We start from the raw sequence: 21,093 nt of genomic DNA, 5'->3' as shown, positions 1-21,093 counted from the left end.
ACAATCCAAAATGGGGGACATTCTACAGAAAACTGGTCTGGTCTCTTCAAAAAGTCAACGTCCAAGGTGAGGGTGTGTTCTAAAGACAGTGAGAACCAATGCAATGCAATAAGCTTGCTTGCATCCTGGTTCAAAAAAGCAATTATAAAAGATATTTTGAGGACAACTGGAGACATTTGAATATAAACAAGATATTAGATTATTATTAGGTTATGATAATGTCCTTATTTTGGGCGTATGCATGTGGAATTATTTAGGGATAAAGAGCCATAACATATGCAACTTACTTTTAGATGACTAAAATTATATTGGCACCTGAGCTAACATCTGTTGCCAATCTTCTTTTTTTTCCTTCTCCCCAAAGCCCCCCAGTACATAGTTGTATATTCTAGCTGTAGGTCCTTCTAGTTCTGCTGTGTGGGATGCCGCCTCAGCATGGCCTCATGAGCAGCACTAGGTCCACCATGCCCAGGACCCGAATCAGTGAAACCCTGGGCCACCAAAGTGGAGCATGTGAACTTAACCACTCAGCCACGGGGCCGGCTCCTGTATTATTCTTTAAAATTCTGTGTTTGAAAATGTTCACATTAAAAGTTTGCGGAAAACAAGTGTCGCTGAGAGTCAATACACAAATACTAAATCTCATCTTTCTTCACTGCATCACACATTAACACACCAACCAGTCAAACTTCAGAATCAGAACGCAGAGGGCCAGCGTGAGAAAGCACGGATTAAACCTGGCTTTGTGATAGCTTTTTGACACAAAGTGATTAAAGTAAATACATGCATATTTCTCCTTCCTGCCTACAAAGAAGTAGGCTTTAAAATAAGTGGGAAAGACAAAAGTCAGACAAAAAAGAAACAACATAAAAAGGTATACAAGTGACTATTTGAGGTCTTTTCTGATCCTTTCTGAGTCTCAGTTTTCTCATCTGTAAAATGGGAAGAACAAAAGAAATCTGGAAGAATTATTTTTAAGATTAAAGATGAGGAATCTCAAGTGCCTGAAACACAGTAGACAGATGACAAATATCCTTCTAAGTGCTGTGACTGTGACTGTGAGTGGTAGGTGTACCAGTGGCAGCAGAAAGATAAAAACCCAGACTCTCTAGCCCCAGAGCCCGTCCTTCAGGCTGTACAGGGCTGTACTGCTTTTGAAACAAACCATACGGGGCATTTTTTTTCTTTTTTCTTTCTTCTTCTTCTTCTCTCTCTTTTTTTTTTTTTCGTGAGGAAGATTGGCCCTGGGCTAACATCTGTTGCCAATCTTCTTCTTTTTGCTTGAGGAAGACTGTCACTGAGCTGACATCGGTGCCCATTTTCCTCCACGTTGTATGTGGGATGCCTGCCACAGCACAGCTTGATGAGTGGTGTGTAGGTCTGCGCCCAGGAGCTGAACCTGTGAACCCTGGGCCACCAAAGCAGAGCACATGAACTTAACCACTGTGCCACCAGGCCAGCCCCAGCATTTTTCTCTAATGAGCACAGCAAAGGTAAGTAAGAGGGAATTTTCACCCTCTCCCATACAAAGAAAACAGTGGGCATATTCTGTTTACATTCAGATTGTACACTTCATATTCAGGATAATAATCAGGAAGAATTCAAGAAGGGTTTCTTGAAGCCCTAACACAACAAAAAAGAAAAACCAAGTCAGAGTAGTTCCAGAACAAGGAGGCCAAAGTTTCCTTGTAATCCATGTCAAGACCTTGGAATCTTTTATTGCTTTAAAAAAATAACTTCCCCAAGGTTTAGAAATAAATAAATCTTTCCATTTCACATGCAACGTAGATGATATTAAACTTTCCTCGGAGCTGAGGGAGCCCAAGGGCAAAGGCTTTTGATGTTTAGAATAAAACCTTGAACGTGAATTCAATTCAAACCCCAAGAAAGCCATCACTCCTGTCAGCCAACACGGACTTTCTGAAGGTAAAACCCACACCCCAGTTTATTTCCTCTTCACCATCAACTCCTCATGGTACCTCCACGGCTCATTCTTGTCTCACCAAACAAACAAAAATGACAGCTTTAGGCGGCAGGGGTGTATTTTTTTTCCCATTTCTTATTATGACAGCTTTAGCTCATCCATGAAAATTCTAAGACATGAAACCTTATGAAAATAAAGCCCTGGAAAAAAGCATTTGATTTTGGCCCAAATCGAAGGGGAGCAGTGATTCAACTGACAAGGTGAGTCAAGAAAAGAAGGGAGGGAAAGCCACCTGGAGGGTCTCTGAGCTTCTGAGGCCCTGGAGACCCTCTATCAGTCACGTGCAGACAGCGTCCTTCCGAAGGCTCTGAAACGCAGGCACACACAATGGCTTTCTGCTACCAGCATGTTCGTTATAAAAATATAACCTTGGATTTTTACAGCAAGGCTAATAGGATTTCCCCACCTGGCCAAACAAGTTACCTGAACCCTGAGATTGAAAAGACTAGTTATTTTTACTCTGCTCATTAAGGAGGCAGCTGTTTATTTTTTTAAGAGACTTGCAGTAAAATATGTTACAGACGGCAACCTAGAATACACACAAATATAACAAATAAAATTCTCATAAAACAATCCTCAAAGCTCACCATATGCAAAGCACTGATATTTTCTGTTCTATTTTGTTATTTTTTTAAATGTTGGTCACGATCCAAACTAAAATGTTTCACACCCACTAATAGGTTACAATCTGTAGGTTGAAACCTGCTGGGCTGGATGAAGCCTATGCTTTTTGGCACATTTCTGTCACATACATAACCCTCCTCACCCTATTCCTTTCCAGAGGGGCTAACACAAAATCAGTCTTGACTGGTCGAGGAGAAAAAGATAGCGTTTCTTTTTCCTCTGCATTTCCAAAGTTCTGAAGGGCACCTGAAGGAGAAGAAAATTTGCCACCCCAAAATGTGTCTCCATAACATGAGGATTATTTTAGGCTGATTATTTTTAAGAAACAAGACTCAGAAAGTTTTTCTTGTTCCCTCCCCCTTAACTGCCTAAAAGAATTCAGACAAACGGCCTGTAACAGGAACAGAGCCATCACCAGACATGTCTATGAAGAATGTGGGTTAAGTGTGGTGGGGGAAACCAGGCAGGACCCAGAGATCAGAGACCCCTCCATGTCCCATTGTCTCTGCAAGGCATGACAAACATTTGTTTACCAAACATTTACTTTTCCACCTCCACGTGAATTGCCTTCTTCCCCTTTGAAGTCCCAAACCACTACCCCCAACATCTTCTCTTGTTTTTAGTTGAAGATGGTATTTAAGGTGGTGGCTTTGGCCATTTTGGCAAGTTACTCAGTTTTCCTGGGTCTCTCCTGTGTATACATGCTATTAAACTTTATTTGATTTTCTCCTGTCAACCTGTCTCATGTCAACATATTTCTTAGACCAGCCAGAAGAACGCAGAGGGTAGAGGAAAATTTCTTCCTCCTCTCCAGTTGATGACAAGGAAGGGATACAACTTAACTGGTTGCTCACTCCACGACTACTGCAGCTGAGAGATCGTGGACCTCTGACAAGAGCCGGTGGGAGGTATGAGTTCTTACCATGTCAGTCTCCCAGATCTCTACCTGCAGGGTCCAGTGGAAAAGAGAGTGGTGAGTTTTCCTTTTCTAAATTTAGATCAGCTGGAGAAAATATTTGTGAAACTAGTTTTATGGGCAAAAGCAACTCTAAGATTTCAGATAAGTACTCTTGATTTTGTTGCTCCTTTCCTCCCAGAGATGGTCTTTTATCTCCGCCAGCCAGAGAACACATATGCATCTGGCACGCAGCCGAGTAGGTGCCTGCAAGCTTAGGAAATCTAAAAAAAACGGGGGTAAACTTTTAAGTCACCCTATTCTATTCAAAAGAGGGGGAAACATGATTCCCTGTGTTTGGAATGGCTATTTAAAAACGGGGCACCTCATAGTTCGTAGGCTAACTCTGGAGTGAACTTTTCGGATCTTGGGAGGGCTGCATCCCTTGCACTCTCCTTTGGGGATGCCCATTGCATCCATGGTTAAGCCATGAAAAGGCTTATGGGTCTGAGTTGCTATTAAGATCCTACTCATCAATGGCCAGATGTGGATCCTTTAAATTGGAAAAACTTCAAAACTGAGACAAAAAATTTTTAGGGAGCTCTCAAATTGGTATAAGGGTTAGCCTTAAGTCTCCCTTAATAAGATGGAAGGAGAGAAATTAGAACAAAAATCAAACTCCATGCAGACCCCTTCCTATTTCTCTTGAGACATGTGCAGATATTGTAAAAAATCAGGACATTGGAAGTACAATTGTCTGCACTCAAGAAGAAAAAGGGGAAAAAAATGTAACAACTAGACTTAGGGACTCCTTAAGATGAGAGAACAAAAGTTTAGACTTAAACAAAAATCCAGTGTAAAAATCTCTTCTTAAAATCCGGCCCCATCTGCCTGTTTTAGCCTCCGTTTTTCCTACAAGATTTACGGAGAGCACTCCTGCCTAATCTCTAAGAGTATACAGGTTACTCATGTAAATGCTGAAGCCAGAAAATGAGTTTAGCAGAAGCACCTGGGACAGGCAGTAAAGTTCGCTTTGCTGGGCCCTGTAATCAGGCTCTGCCAGCTTAAGGCCTTCCTTTGCAGTATCCTTTGTGGTTATACCCTAGAACCCCCTCCCAGGGAATGTACGTCCCCTGGACAACAGCCCTTTTACCTCCACTGAATGGCCATTCTGTAATGCTCAGTGAAGAGAGGAAAACAAAATTTCATGTTGTCCCTTCCTTTCCAAATCCAGACCCACTGGTTATTGACCCTTTCTCTCCCAGTGATAACTATCACCTTCTTGCTTTTCTTGTTTTCTGTCCTAAGGGCTTGGCTTAGCTGTCAGTTCTTTCTTTTGGCTATCTTTGGGAAAGACTCTGGATCTCAAGAAGGTAATAATCTTTGAGGACACCTCTTGGGTCCATGGAGTTGTTTAATACCGCCAGAGATATTTACTGTTTGTCCCAGCTGAAAACTGGCAAGATAGTTAGAAGGATTTTTTAGTAGCTCTATGATGAAACATTGGCCAAATGGGAAGCTGAGATTCAGAACCTGATAGGAATCTTTGTAGACCTTCTTCCCTAAATTAAAATAAAACTATGTACCCAGAGGGAAAGAAACAAATTAGGGATAATGTAATTGGATGGGTAGATCAACCTATGACGTCATTTAAGTTACAACCCAATTTCTGAGGAATTGAGAGCAACTGTCCTTATCTTACAAATCTTTGCAAAATGGGAAACGCAGCTCTGAAGGCAGTTCAGACTCCACTCATTCCCCGGCACCAATCTCAAGACCTTCCCTGCTTATCTCAAAAGGCTTGTAACCTCTTTGAGAACTCTTATCTAGACCAGCCCCAATTCCTAAGACCGAAGGGAGAAAAGGGCGTGGGGAGTTTGTGGAGATGCAGACTATTGTGGAAGCACCCCTGCCCAAAAATCTAATTTAAGGAAAAATTCAAAATGGAGGCTACAAGATCTCTGCATCTGTCTGTGTGTTTACGTGTGTGTTCATATATGTATGTTGTAAACATATATTTTCTACCTCCAGATAGTATTAACAAGACTAGTTTGAGAGCTCTATTTAATTGCCTTAAAAACAAACAAGCACTTTATAAATTGAGTATACTCTCAAAAATACAATAGAGACTAACCCAAATTAATTTCAGGATCATGTGATCTAAGAAAATATTTGCTACTAAAGCTAATCTAAGTTTGTTGGCTTAATTAAAAATAGGCATATCTTTAGAGTTACCAGTATTAAATACAGAACTTTTTCTACCAAGGTTTACTAAAAAACAAATTTACTAAAAAACAAATATACTAACAAACAAATTCATGTTATTTCTGTTAACAAAATTTGGCAGCAGAAAAACTGATGGCTGACTTTGTCTAATGTCTCATGAAGTTTTTCTAGGTAATCTAAACATAATTATTGGGAACAAGTAAATTAAATAGATGCAAGATAAAAGTTTTTAGGTGAACATTTTAACAGTTATGTGTTATGGTATATGTACTTAATAATAATTTCAAAATCTTTTGGTAACTTGAAACCTTAGAGTTTTGCTAAATTACATTAAATGATGGAAAATTTATTGACTATCTAGATCATTTTCAAATAGGATAAAATACTGAAACATTAATTTCCAAACAAGTCTAATTTACCTGCTTTTGTCTTCTTATTACAGAGAAACTAAAGATGTTCGGATCTATTAGTCAACATGCCTTGTGCTTTATTGAAAGATTCTACTATGAAGTAGCATGTGTTCCTAAAAATTATGAAAAGTATTTATAAATTAGCCAAGCCAAAGAATGCTAATATAAAAGGCAGTTCATAATTGTTTATTTCTTTATTTTTCACTAGAAATTAAGGTTTGTAGGGATTAAAAATTTTAATTAATATATGTAATGAAAACTACTAAAATTATAAGGGAAACATGTTAGTAGTCAAGGAAAATAAAATGTGTGTTTTCTCTCTCTCTATATATATATAATGAAAATGCATTTTGTTAACCAAAAAAAAGTAATTTTGTCCTAAAGAGAGGTTGAAAAAAAAGAGAGAGAGGGAAAGCAAAGAACAAAATCTGAATGTAAAAAAGGAAGTTATAGAAGGTTTGTGGGAAAAGAACCTTGAGAAAGAGTTTTATGCATGATCAAGCTGGCTAAGATTGGAATTTAATTAAGTAAATGAGTTTTAATATCAAAAGTAAGCTGGTGCAAAATTAGAACTTGGTTTTCTCTTTTAAAAGGGCAGTTTTCTTGGACTTTGGTCTGCTCTTAATAAAGAGATTGTGAAAAGTTTTTGTTTACTTATGAGTAGTCTGCCTAAAAAGCAGAGATTTTCTGTGTTATCAAAACAATTTCCTACATTAAAAAAGCCGAGGTGGGGGCCAGCCAAGTGGTGCAGTGGTTAAGTTCATGCACTCTGCTTCGGCAGCCTGGGGTTCACCAGTTTGGATCCTGGGCATGGACCTACGCACTGCTTATCAAGCCATGCTGTGGCAGGCATCCCACATATAAAGTAGAGGAAGATGGGCACAGATGTTGGCTCAGGGCCAATCTTCCTCAGTAAACAGAGGAGGATTGGAGGCGAATGTTAGCTCAGGACTAAAATCCTCCTCAAAAAAAGAAAAAAAAAAAGCTGAGGCCTCTCTATTAAGAGAGCTAAGGTTATTTTCCAACTGTTTAACTCTCTATGTTTGCCTTTAACATCTTCTAATGTCATTTTGGTTATATGGATAACTAAGTATTGTTTCACAGTGACCAAGATCCTATTTGATAAAGTGCTATAAAACACTTTATATTTTTGACAAGCTTACCAAAATTCAAATCCTAAAGTCTGGGGTTTTTTTACCTGAAAGTAACTGAGAATTTCCAGAGAGCTCCTGGGACTTCTCAAAGAATTTTTTCTCTCTTCTTATAAAAAGGGAGATCTTAAACTAATTGAGCTTATTTGATATGTTAAAGTACATGGGAAGCATTGTCAAATCAACGATGATAAACATTTTTAAGTTATATTCCATGGGTGAATGTTATTAATATAAATGTTCTAAAAATTACATGGAATTCCTAAAATCTGATATGTCCTGATATAATGTTATCAGTCATAATTCTAGTTATTATCTTAAATGCCATATGTCATAGAAATAACCAAATTTCCTTGTCAATTGCATTGTAATCAGATCTTTAACCACGCCACTTTAAGTCTTTTGTCATTTACTGACAGTTACTGTTTTACTCTGATGTTTTTGCAAACATGTTTAATCTCTACAAAGAGAAATTCATGGAAAGGACTCTGACACTGTAGAATACAAGTTTCCAGTAAACTTTCAGACCATAAAACTGAACTAGGTAAGAAACTGTAGAACTCTATGGAGAAACCAAGGGCGTCATAAAACCACTAAGATCAAGAGTTGATTACATGGAACCAAATGAATTGATAGGGACAAATATAATTCTTATGACTTTCTGTTTGAAACATTGACTTTTTAAAACCTTTTTTTTTCTTTTCTCCTAAGCTACCAATGACCTACAGCAATTTGGTAAATTATACCTTTGTAAGCAGAATTGAAACATTTATGTTTTTCTCCCTACCTGATCCTTCCAGAATTTGGAAACTCTTAGTGAGTATTCTTATTTTCATGGCAATATAGTTATTTGCATATGTTCAATAAGAATCTGTTCTCCTTATAAGGGGACACAAGTGGAAACACTGGTTATGTTACCAAGGCTTTGATTGGAATGTCATATTTGCGAGATACATACATAGACTCAGATATGAGCAGACAGCTTTAAGGAATGAAGATTAACTTTATGGAACAAAATAAAGGCACTTGGAAACATCAGCCTTGTACCTTGCTTACAGGAACCTTACCAGGTAGTAAAGAAGGTCACTTCCTGGCAGAACTTCAAGATATTTTCGGGGCCTCAAGAAGAGAGACAGTCTCTCAAATGTACAGGTATTGCAGGCAGAGTCTGATGACAAGTCCTTGGCATGACTTTCCTGGCTTGGAGAGGCCTTTAAAAGTTCAACCTGAGATTCCTTTTGAAAAGTTCCAGCAAAGCAGATTTAAAAGAGCCTATATGACCAATTGCTATTCTTGTTACACTTATGTAAATGATTGGGCCAAGTGTGTTGAAACTAGACTTATTTTTCAAACAAACTTGTCTTAATTTGTCTATCTTTGGTAGAAAGGAGGGTGATTTTAGAGAGAAAAATTATGTCTCAGTAGCACACCTTTGTGAATATTAGATTCTAGTTCTGTTAATTGTCTGTGAGGTTTTGTTTTCCACCTACAAACTGGACTGGATTCCTGAATTCTTCTAGTTTCCTCAAATATATGACTACAACTCTCCAAACTAATGTTTTCAATTTTCTCCTATCCTTTTGATTTGGAATCACTGAGAACTAAAACCACCCTTTTTCTCAAAGCCCTGCAAACTAAATGTGAATAACTTGATATAAACTTTAGTGAAATCGCCACAATAGCCCATGTTTAGACAATCTTTGTGCCTATTGCTACATAAGCCACTCAGAAAGTTACTGAACACCTGATGACATCATCAGGCACATTTCAAACTGCAAAAGAAGCTTCGACCCTGACATCTAGAAATCTTCTTGACTAGCTGCCCCCTGGGCTAAGAAACTGGTTTATAATTTGCTCCAACCATGAACCTTTGTGTTTTTTTTTGTTTGTTTCCATAGGAATGCCTCTTATTAAATGCCTGATTGCTTGCTTACATAATATAAGCCTAATTTTAGGAGCCCACCTTCATCACTGCTTCCTGAATGAATTTAACTGGACTGACCTATTGTCAGGACTAAGAGATTGGTTCAGTGAGATGAAGCAATCTATCAACTTAGCTGCTGGATTGTGAAACTTCTTGCTTAAAGTTTTGATGGCAGGACTGAAAGGGCCAACACAAAATCTGTCTCTTTAACATAAGCATTATTTTAGGCTGATTTTTTTTTTTTTGAGGAAGATTAGCCCTGAGCTAACTGCTGCTAAGCCTCCTCTTTTCACTGAGGAAGACTGGCCCTGAGCTAACATCCGTGCCCATCTTCCTCTACTTTATATGTGGGACGCCTACCACAGCATGGCATGCCAAGTGGTGCCATGTCCGCACCCGGGATCCAAACCAGCAAACCCTGGTCCACCGAAGCAGAACGTGTACACTTAACCACTACACCACTGTGCCGGCCCCTAGGCTGATTATTTTTAAGAGACAAAAGACTCACAAGTTTTTCTTATTACCTCACTCTTAACTGCCTCAAAGGATATAGATAAATGGCCTGTAAAAGGAACAGAGCTATCACCAGGGATATCTATGAAGACTATGGGCTACGTGTGGTGGGGGAGACTAGGCAGAGCCTAGAGATCAGAGTCTTCTCCATATCCCATTGTCTCTATACAGCATGGCAACATTTGTTTACCAAACATTTGCTTTTCCATCTCTATGTGAATTGCCTTCCTACTCTCTGAAGTTCCAAACCACTACCCCCAACATCCTCTTTTGTCTTTCGCTGAAGATGATATTTAAGGTGGTGGCTTTGGCCATTTTGGTGAGTTAACTCAGTTTTCTTGGATTTCTCCTGTGTATGCATGTTATTAAATTTTGTTTGGTTTTCTCCTGTTAGTCTGTCTCATGTCAATTTAATTCTTAGACTAGCCAAAAGAACCTAGAAGGGTAGAGGAAAATTTCTTGCTCCCCTATACACCCATCATTGCTTCCTGGCTCATCCTACAAGGTGGGGGCTGTCCCATCTCTAATGGAATGGGGTCTATTTTTATTTACTCTCATCACAGGATAAAGTTGGGTTGTGTTAGGGCCACCCCATCTCACATTTTGAGGCTCTTCAGTTCACATCCAAGTAAGGAGAGATTTCTCCATCAGACAGATCCATCAGATTCTGAACTACTCATCCTTGGATTCAAGTGAAACCCCAAAATTGGCAATGGGACATGGGGACTTCAGTGCAACAATGATATCCAGTGGAGAAGGTTCTAGCGGTGCCTAACTGCGGAGGGTACAACCTGCATTGTCTCTGCAATAGTCCATGAAGGGATGCCATCCACACAGTGTACAGTGAGAGTGGTGCCCTTCGAGCTGTGCACCCTGGCCCCCTGGCTGCAGAGTTGAATATATTTCAAACACTCAGAGAGGCACCCCTTCTCACCCTCTTTGAGTGCACAGGCCCATCCCTGGGTTATGGCCTCCCCAGTTCAGAGGTTATGGTCCACCTATGCACCCTCAGCCTCTGTGAACATTCCTCCTTTCATTCCCCAGGGACAGGGGCTGCTCCAAGCTTTGGTTTCCTTTCGGTTCTTTTGAGAAGTAATGGTCTTCCCTGTCTGCCCCTTGGAAAGCCCCACTGACAGCCAGTCAAAACTGTTTTGACCTCACAGGTAAATCCCTTACCAACTGGTGTTTCCCTATGTCTGGGAAGGTCCAGCTTCTCTTGGTCTCCCCTCTTTGGCCTTGAACTTTTCAATGAGCAGACTATCTCTCTTTTCTCCTCTGCATCTTTTTCTTGCCTTATGCTAGTCCAGTAGGTTAGACTATTTTAAGAATCATCATCCTGGGGCCGGCCCAGTGGCACAGCGGTTAAGTTCTGCTTTGGCAGCCCAGGGTCCAATGGTTTGGATCCTGGGTGCAGACATGGCACTGCTTGGCAAGCCATGCTGTGATAGGCATCCCACATATAAAGTAGAGGAAGATAGGCACGGATGTTAGTGCAGGGCCAGTCTTCCTCAGCAAAAAGAGGAGGATTCATGGCAAATGTTAGCTCAGGGCTGGTCTTCCTCAAAAAAAAAAAAAAAATCATCATCCTGAATTTACTTGTGCAGGTCTTGTTTTTGCCTACCTGTCCTTTTTTTTTTTTCTTTTAATGAACATATTTTAGTTCTCATAATTCTTCCCCGCATTGTGTGTCCCCTGGAGTTACCAATTAAGGGTCTCCTCGTTCCTGCAGATAGTCATCAGGCAGCCTGTCCAGGAAGCTGTCTTCAGTCTGGTGGCACATTAGCATCATCTAGTGAGCACTCAAAAATCTCTGGAGCCCAGGCTGCACCTCAGACCAGTTAAATCAGGACCTCTGGGGGTGGGACCCAGCTGTTGGTATTTTTAAAACTCTCCAAGTGATCACAAAGTTTGGCAAGGTTAAGAACCACTGTTTATTATTCCCATTTACAAAGCATGTTTCCATGTCTAAGACACTTCTCCAACCAGCAGGAGAGCAGAAGCTCCAAATTGCAGAGTGAAGACTATTCCCGTCCCCATTGTCCAGGAAGGTCACTTCCAAAGGTCACATCTCAAGCCAAGATTTGCATCTCTGAGAAACAGTCTTTTAAATCAAAATAAAGCCAGTTATTTCCCAGCACAACACAAGTATGAGGCTCTCAAAGGGGACCTAACTTGTGCACCAGTCCTGGAAGCTCTGACCTCGGGAAGAAATCCTGAGGGAGATTTCATCTCCCATCTCCGATGGTGAGACCCTTAGGGCCCTTAATCCTTAGGGCCCAGGATTAAGACAGCAAACCAAAAGGGAGACCAGGAGCTACAGGCAGCAGTGACTGTGTCCATCCAGAGGAGTCAGGAGGGCTGCAAAGAGGATGTGGTTTCTGACCTGGGTTTTTGAGAAGGAATGGGAATTTCCCAGGCAGAGAGGAAGGAGAAAGGCATGGAGGCACTTGGAGAAGGGCCAGAACTTCTGTGTGGCCAAGGCAGCTACGGATCTTTTCATGCAAACCTCCCCAATCCACCTCATAAGTGAAGAAACCATCTCTGAGCCTCCAAAAGCTTAAACTGCAACACCGAAATTAAAGAACCCAAGCCACCAAGAGGGATCCATCCCAAAGGTTTGTGATAAATTGCCAAGTCTGTGAAGATGAGTAGGTTGTTGTTCAGAAGGCAGAGAGATTCATTTGGGGCTGGAAGGGTGAGGTTGGGGTTCCGGGAAGAGAACAGAAGCTGTATCTCAGGTGGCGAGGAGAGTGAAGAGGGCCATCTGGGGGAGCAGGGAGGCTGGGCCAGGGTTGGAGGCCGGACAGGTGGCTGTTGAACACCAGGTTAGGATTACAGAGGGTCCTAGTCAGCTACCTTCTCTTGTATTGATACCTCATCTGATAAGCTCAACCATAAACTCCCTGAGAGAAGCAGTCAGCTCTGGATTTCACCCCACCTCCAAGAGCACCAGCACAGCTCTGCACTCAATAGGTCTGGGTAAAGAGAAGTTTGTCAATGGAACACTCAACAGTCTTGGAATTAGAGTCATGTAATTCCATGTACCGCATAACGCTCTGGTCAATGACAGACCACATATGCTACTAGGGTTCCATAAGATTAGTACCATGCAGCATAGGTGTGTAGTAGGCTATACCATCTAGGTTTGTGTAAGTGCACTCTGTGACGTTCATACAATGACAAAATGGCCTAATAATCCATTACTCAGAACATATCCCCGTCATTAAGCGATGCATGACTGTAATGGAAGGGGGAGAGTGGAAGGGATATGTTTAAGAGAAAGAATTTTAAACACTACACTACTACACACCATCTTCTTGAACACAAAGAGCTCACTCTCTTGAAATACTGCTTCTTCCAGGGACGGCTCCTCAAAGCAAGTCTAACCTTTCTGCCTGGGGTGCAAGGAGGCCACCCAGACCCATCAACTACCAGACTGGGATATTCCACCTCCTTAGGATGTTTTAGTGCTTTTCAATTCCTTTCATTTCACTTTCATTTTCAACTCTGTCACTGATATGCAGAGGACTAACCAAGTCTACTGTTCTCGAGAGCAAAAATCTGGGGCTAGGGGTGTGGAGCATACGTCAGAACTCTCCCCGCAGACTTCGCGTGGTCGCCAGCTGGTTGTAGCTGGACGCAGCACTTATTTTGCCTTCGTCAGGAATCCAGGGTGCAGAACGCAGCTGCTGGGTCGAGGCCTGGCACAGGGCCAGTCTGGCTAGGAGAGCTTTGAGGAGCCTGCAGGGCCTGTGAGCGCAGAGCAGGCCACCTGGAGAAGGCACCAGCTCCCTCCTCCCCGCTGCAATCCAGAGCTAACTTCCTCGGAGTCCTTTTGCCTCAGTGCAATGAGACTTGCTGTGAGCCAGTCCAGGACAGGCTTGGCACCGTGAGACCCCTGGAAACAGTCACCATCACACTTGCTGTAACTAAGAGCATAGACCGCATCCAGGGGGCACACAGCCCTGGACTTGGAGTCACATCCCAGCTCTGCTCTTGTAGCCTAGGAGCGGAACCCGTGTTTTCAGAGCTTACCTGCAACCCACACCGGGCCCCTCCAGTGCTAGGAGGCAGCCCAGTTTGAAGAGGGTGGATTCCAGGGGCTGGAGCCCTGGACAGGGAGCCCCATCACCTCCACCCACTAAGAGAGCGAGAGCTGGAGAGAATAGAGACCTGACAGCCACACAAATATAAGGACCCCAAACTTATGGCCCACTCCCCTCCCTCCCCAGAGGTAGGAAAAGGACAGCATCCCACTTTCTTCTCATGAGTACACTATCACCTTCTACCTTGGAAAATGCAAGTTGTTATCCGTCTAGATCAGACCAAGGTACCTCCAGCGTTTGCTTCTTACAAACCCCACAATTCCAACCACGAATGTTGTAAATTAGGGTCCGTCTCCCTCTTCTCCTCACTTGCCTCCATCACCTCCATCTTTGCTCAAAGGACATTTTCATCTAGGGAGGAAGATTCTTTTCTCTCCTCTCCTTTTACTTCCAAAATCATCTGCTGTTTCTACTCATGGAGCCACTCATGGGTTTCTGGGCCCACGGCGGGGTCAGCATCTGTCAGCCCCAGGCTTCTCGCTGGCTTGGGTCTCCCTCTGGCTGAAACTTCACTGCCAGCTCCTGCTGAAGCCCAGGCCCTGGCTGGGTTCTGAGATGGCATCTTTCCCTGATTACCGGTGGCCCTGCAAGCTGGGCACTGTCCCTGGGGCCACTTCCTCTAGGTGAAGACCCAGGGACAGAGCTCAGAGGAAGAAATGGAACTCAGGCTGCTGGGAAAAAAGGAGAGCTTCCTGACCCTCTTCCTCAGCGGCTCTCAGAGTGTGGTTCCTGGACAAGGAGCAGCAGCAGCACCCGGGAACTTGTTAGAAATGCTATTTTCATCACCACCAGTCAGGTGGAGCAGTGGCTCCCAAACGCTGGCATGAACGATGACGAGGACGATAATGGCTAATGTTTATTAAGCATAGTAACTCTGCACCAGCCACTGTTCTAAGGGCTTTATTAACACATCTAATCATCACAACAACCTTCTGAGAAGTTAAGTACTATTAATAGTCTTGCAATTTTACAAATGAGAAAACTGAGAAACAGAGAGGTTAAGCAACTTTGTATAATCACAGAGTAAACGACAGAACAGGTCAGGCTCTAGACACCTGCCCCTTCACCTCACTCCTCACTCTGGCTTTGATCTCCTCTTCCCAAAGCATGGCCAAGCTGGCCTGAGTCACTGTCATGAAGCAATATAGCTCAGTGGTCAAGAGCCTACACTTTGGGCCAACTGCTTGGGTTTGAAGCTTGGGTCTATGGTTTTGTTAACTTGAGCAAGTTATTCAGGTTTTCTGTGCCTGTTTCTTCGGCTGTAAAATGAATATAACTGTACTCATCTACTGCACAGGGCAGTGGTAAAGATTAGATAGGTTAATAAACGTAAGCATGCCTGATACATAACCTAACACATGCTCAGTGAACATTACCTTATCATCTTAAATGCCTCTAACTCGTGGAGAGGAAAAAAAAAAAGGAAGAAAAATATGGGAAAGAGAAGGGAGAGAAGGAGGAATGTGGAAACACCAGCCTGAGAATAATTCTGTAACAACTTCTCAGGTAACATCTCACGAAGGTCCCCACCCCTTCTCTCCTCTGTGGGGTGGAGGTGGAGGAGGCAGGGAGCACGTGCTCATGAAGCATTTAGTGCGCACCTGAGGGGGAACGGTGAGTCCCTCCATTCTTGGGCTCAGGCACATATTTAATCTTCTCGTGAACGCAGACGGTGCTGACCCAGGCCTACCACCCTCTGACCTGAGAGCTGCCTGACGAAAGCAGAATTTTGCGTCAAATGACACAGACTCAAGGGTCTCCACTGCTGCAAAGAAGCGAGTAAGGGTGGCCCTATGAGATTCAGTGCCCCAGTTACACAGGTGCAAGGACAAAAAGAAAAATGGCCACTATCAAATAAAACGAAGTCTGTGCCTAAACCCTTAAGAGCATCTAGCTACTTGGAGGAAATGTATGACTATATTTTATTAGGATTATTGTTGCTGTTAGAGGTGGATAAGATGGTAAAAATAACCATCAGAGGATGCCAAGCTCATGGGGCAAGAAGGATCAGATGAGAAGGAAAAGAGGCCTATGACTTGGAAATGTATTGGCTTAATTAAGGGGGGAAATTGTTCCAAATGGACAAAGGAGCCAATGCTTTGCCTCCCTCACTTCCAAAAATACCAAAGCAATCGAAGCACCAGGTCCGGGTAGATAAAGCCCTGGCGTCTGATGAGCCGAGCAGAGAGCTAACTTGCCATGATTTTCTCCTACAAGCACTCAAGGCTCCTGGTAATCATGTTGCCCCCTTGTATAATCAGCAGGGAATTTGTGCAGCAACAAGATGCTATTTCTGTGCCACTCCAGCTCATGTTTGAGGCCTGTGCAGCTGTGAGAAACCACGTGACAGAGGTGTGAGGGTTTACCTTTCTTCTGTCCTTGATAAATTATATATTACACATTTATATTAAGTATAAATTATATATAACGTAGCCTTTGAAATTGTGTTTTTAATCGATTTTGTGATGAGAGATAAACACAAACATCAAAGCAACAGAAAAATCGAATTCACTTCTCACCCTGCCATGTAACAAGACTGAATAACCTCTTCTTAGCTTTATTGTTGCTTGGGTTTTGTTTTTTTTTTTAAAGATTTTATTTTTTTCCTTTTTCTCCCCAAAGTCCCCCGGTACATAGTTGTATATTCTTTGTTGTGGGTCCTTCTAGTTGTGGCATGTGGGACGCTGCCACAGCGTGGTTTGATGAGCGGTGCCATGTCTGCGCCCAGGATTCGAACCAACGAAACACTGGGCCGCATGGAGCGGAGCGCACGAATTTAACCACTCGGCCACGGGGCCAGCCACCCCTTTTTTTTTTTTTTAACTTAGCTATAGTCAATTCTCACCAAATTCGAGCTCAACTATTTTTCACTTAGCATTATTTTATATCAACTTTTCTATTTGTGTTCATAATTATCACTCTTAATAGTAACATTAGATTTCATTTTACACCATAGTATGATTTTATTCTTAGGTATTTTTTTCCATTTTTCTGTCCCGTTTCCCCCCCTCCCATTTTTTTCTTTTGAGTTATTTCTCCAGGATATCATTTCAAACATATGTTTACCAGGGCAAAGGATGTGCTATTTCATGGCTCATTACATTTTCCCATGTTGCCTTCCAGAAATATTGTACTAGTTTATGTCAGTATGAAAATGTAGCTTTCTCAAAAGCCTTGCCAGATTTTGATTTTGTAATTATAACTTACTTTTACCAGTTTAATTGGCATTGCATGATTCTGTGCTTTAAGTTCCTATAATTACTAGGGAGGCTGACTCCTTTTCCAAGGGTTTGTTTTCTATTTGCACTCCCTCTTGCATGAATGACATGTTCCAATTTTTTTGACCATGAATGTGGTAGAAATAGTATTGTCTTTGTGGCTTTGGTTCCATTCCCTAGGGATTCTGGATAGGCATCTTTTTCTTCCATTCTATTTATCACAAACAATTCCCCCCAAAGTCACTTTGACTCAAGAAAGTTTTGCTCCGTCGACACAGGTCCCACTCAGGCGGAAGAAGATCAATTCAGCCCAGGTTCCTGGTGCCCTATTTACTGGTGGCTGCACACAGTAATCCCCTCATAAATTTTCCTGAAGGCAGCTTGATTTTTAAGTTCCCCAGCTCCCTAATGAACTATATTCCCAATTTGTCAAATATACCCAGCAATTATTCAATGTTGTATCATGTGCTCCTGGGGAAAAAAAAAATCAGGGGCACTATTTTCAGGCTTGCCTCTCTGGCCATCTGATATACACTGTGCCTTTCTGTTAAGGCTTCGTTTACACATTGTGATCTCAAAGCATTCTGCAACTACTGGGTCAGACTCTGAAAAGAGAAGAAGAAACCAAAGTCAAGATGGTATCAATGGTAATGGAGTAGGAGGGCTGGGGAGGAAAACCAGGTCATGGGCAAAACAAGACTAAATTAAATCGAAACAAAAATCTAAGTATTTGAAAGATGTTACAGAATGGACATGCCAATTTAATTGGCTCAAAGAATATCCACTATCTAGAAACATATCTATCTTTTGCAGGCATCACTGAAAATTGTAAAATAACAATAAAGACTAAGAACTGTACAAGAAACACTAAACATCACACAAATTACTTGATTAAAAAAATGGCCAAAAGATTTCTATCTTAAAAAAAAAAAGTGATTGTCTGTTTCTTGGCTTTTTTTTTTTTTTTTTGCCTCTGAGAAGGATCCTCAGCCGGAAGAACACATCCCAGCATACTTCCTCCCTCCTCAGTATTTCCTTCTCACAAGCTTAGACAATACACCCACTCACACCCCTCTCCCCACCTGCCTACCCACTGCCCACCCCCCACCCTAGCTAACTCCTGGCCACAACTCGCGTCTCCGGAGAAGCTACAGGAGGGTGGTAGAGAAGCTACTCCAAAGAGCTACACACACAGCTAGTGAAAGAGGTACTTCCCTAAGGTAGTAGACACAACTACATTGCAGTTCCAAGTTATAGGTGCCAAAGAGTTGCCATTATTATCACAATCATTGGCACTCATTGAGCACTTAGACTATACCGTGACCTAAGATAAGCACTTTATGTGCCTTACCTCATTTAATCTTCACAAACAGTATTACCCCATTTGACGGATGAGGCAAAGTGAAGTTTAGAAATGTAAAAAAGGAACAACAGGCCCAAAATGGAGTCACTTGCCCTTACAACAGCAAACCGAGACTTAATTGCTGTTTCAGCCCCTCCCAGGGGCCCTTAACCAGTAATCTGGAATCAGCACTAGTGAGGTCACCTGCATGACAGACAACCCCTCGCAGCCAAAGGAAGCCAGCTGCCTGAAATAATCCGTTTTTGTTTATGACTTCTTTGTCCCACTCCCTTTCTGCCTTTAAACACCCTCCATTTTGTACAGCTCCTCGGAGCTCCTTTCTACCTACTGGACAGAATGCTGCCCGATTCATAAGTCATTGAATAAAGCCGATTAGATCTTCAAATTTGCTCAGCTGAATTTTGGGTTTTTTTTTTTTCACAGACACCTGACCAAGATCCCCCAGCTGGTAACGAAAACTGAGGACTGACACTGTAACATATTCCTCTCACAGTGGGAGCCAATGTTCCGATGATTTGTAATAACTTCTAACTTTTTCCACAAGTGGTATTTTTAACTATAATAATTAAAAACAAAAACAAAACACAGTTTCATCTCATCCCTACTAAGTAAGAGCTGATGGTTTCTGTGAGGCCAAATGCAAAAAGCCCCAAACTGTGATTTCCCAGGCAAATAGCAGGCAGCACTTACTATCTTCTGTTCTCTTCTAAAAGTTGCACATGCTAGTCATCCTCCTCTCAACACTGGTAAGACATCTGAGATTGCCTGAGGGGCAGGGGTCGGGGTATGCTGAGGACTAGGAAGGAGGGTGGGGTCCCAGCGTGGAAGCCCAGACGCCTGTTTCAGTTGCACTTCCACCACTAACTCACCTCTCTGGACCTCAGGTTCCTAGTGGGCAAAGGAAACCAGTGGGTAATAAGGTTTCTGCCATCCCCTCCAGCTTTAAACTTCCGTTTATGAAGCCTGGGAGGTCATCACATTGGTGCCCGGAGGTGTGGACACAGCACCCCCTACCGGCAGCCTCTGGCAGTGAGGCCATGGTCACTACTCAGCGCCTCCGCCTGCGGGTCCTGCTGCTGAGGGGGCCCAACTGTGGGGGCGGCACAGCAAGGGGGGAGGAGACTCAGGCATGCTCCAGCCCCCACCCCACCCCACCCCAGCCCTGCTCTAAAGTGTATATTGCCGTGTGTTTGCTCAGCAAAGAAAGAAATGTGCTCAGGATTCAGATGGGCAAAGGTTTGAAAGGGGACCAAAGGATTACAGAATAACGTAGGAGGGAGTCTGACGGCGGGAGGTAGGGGGCAGCTATAAATGCCTCTGCTTATTAGCCTTGTTGATAATGAAAAGCCGCAATTTTTAAAATGCTTTTTTTTTTAGCATGTAATATTCTCTTAAAGGCAGGCATATATGTATTCTCTGAAAGTGGGAAATAAATTTTTCTATAGATTTTGTGTGTTCCTTTAAAATAAAAGGCAAGTAAAGGTTCTGAGCTTCCAGCCAAGGGTGCTTACCAGCTTTAACAACCTTCCCTCTGAGGCTGCTCACCTTTGATAGCTGAACACAAGCCCCGGGCACCTCATTTGTCAGCAAAGTGACCTGCCCTTCCCATGTCACCAGCTCCACTCTCTTGCTTCTGGGGGCATCTGATGGGAAACACAGGCCCTCTCAACTTAGACTCTAGATAAACACACATAAAGCATTCAAACAAACAAACAAAATTTAAACCATTTCTAAAGGCTTTGGAAATGGTTTCAAAGATGAAAACCCCTGAGCCCTGAATCTGCAGCCCACGGATTGGAGCAAAGGAGCTAATACTCGTCTCAGTTCCCTTGCTTCTCTCCCCAAAACTTCACACCAGAAGACGGGGTTGTTCCACCAGGACCCCACACCTCTCCTTGTTGTTACTCACCTTTCCTCTGAGCACAGTCAGAGGAGAGAAAGGATGGGAGGGGAAGTGTCCAGGGGACAAAGCGAAGGAGATGAATCCAATCTATGGTGAAGTCCATTTTGACAACAAGTTCCAGAAGCTCCCCTGGTCCACACGGAGACGCTGACCACTCAGAACTTCATGAAAGGAAGAACCAGCCTGGCCTGTTCTCTAAACCAAGGGCTCCCAGTTGCCAGACTGGGGCCCATTCCCCCGGAACGCTTTCCCAAAGCCAGCCCCAGTCGGCTCTGCTTCTTCCCTTCTGGATCTGTTCTTTTCCCTTACTTTCTACCCTTCCAAATGTAAGCCAATCGAGCCAGTATAGACTCATCTTAATTCCTCCTCTAACCCTTTACTCCAGATCTACTCTGGAAAAGTCTAGAACCAGAGCTGGCAGTGGCAGCATTCTCTGTAGTGAACTAGGGAGAGTCAAAGACCGTGAATGCTAAAGGTGGAGTCTTTTCTCCCACCTCTTGAATCTTGGCCAGTCTTGTGATCTTGCTTTGGCCAACACACTGTAGAAGAGTGACGCTGTGTGATTTCCAGAGCCTAGGCTCAAGAGGCCTTATAGCTTCCGCTTTGGTCACTTGAAACGCTGCCCGGATCACCATGAAAGGAAGCTGGGTTAGCCTACCAGCAAATGAGAAGCCCTGAGAACAAGAACTGAGGCACCCAGCCAACAGTCAGCACCAACTGCCAGCCTTGAGTGATGGCTGACCCTCGGCTGAGTGCAGCTGCGGGAGCGAGCCCAG

The 21,093-nt window shown here is 42.9% G+C and overlaps 1 protein-coding gene and 1 long non-coding RNA gene across 2 annotated transcripts in view; both read right to left on the bottom strand.

The window, feature by feature from the left end:
* SCD5 (stearoyl-CoA desaturase 5) overlaps nucleotides 1-21,093 on the bottom strand; it is a 140,875-nt gene that overhangs the window by 69,498 nt on the left and 50,284 nt on the right. The gene's annotated exons all lie outside the window — the stretch shown is intronic.
* On the bottom strand, nucleotides 16,825-20,482 carry LOC123283831 (uncharacterized). Its single transcript, XR_011502156.1, has 3 exons — nucleotides 20,324-20,482; nucleotides 19,960-20,057; nucleotides 16,825-17,656 (listed from the first exon to the last, which is right to left on the bottom strand). It is a non-coding gene; the product is annotated as an uncharacterized lncRNA (long non-coding RNA).

The sequence above is a fragment of the Equus asinus genome, chromosome 3 (genome assembly GCF_041296235.1).
Source record: "Equus asinus isolate D_3611 breed Donkey chromosome 3, EquAss-T2T_v2, whole genome shotgun sequence".
NCBI lineage: Eukaryota > Metazoa > Chordata > Mammalia > Perissodactyla > Equidae > Equus > Equus asinus.
This window is presented reverse-complemented; position numbering and strand designations above follow the sequence as displayed.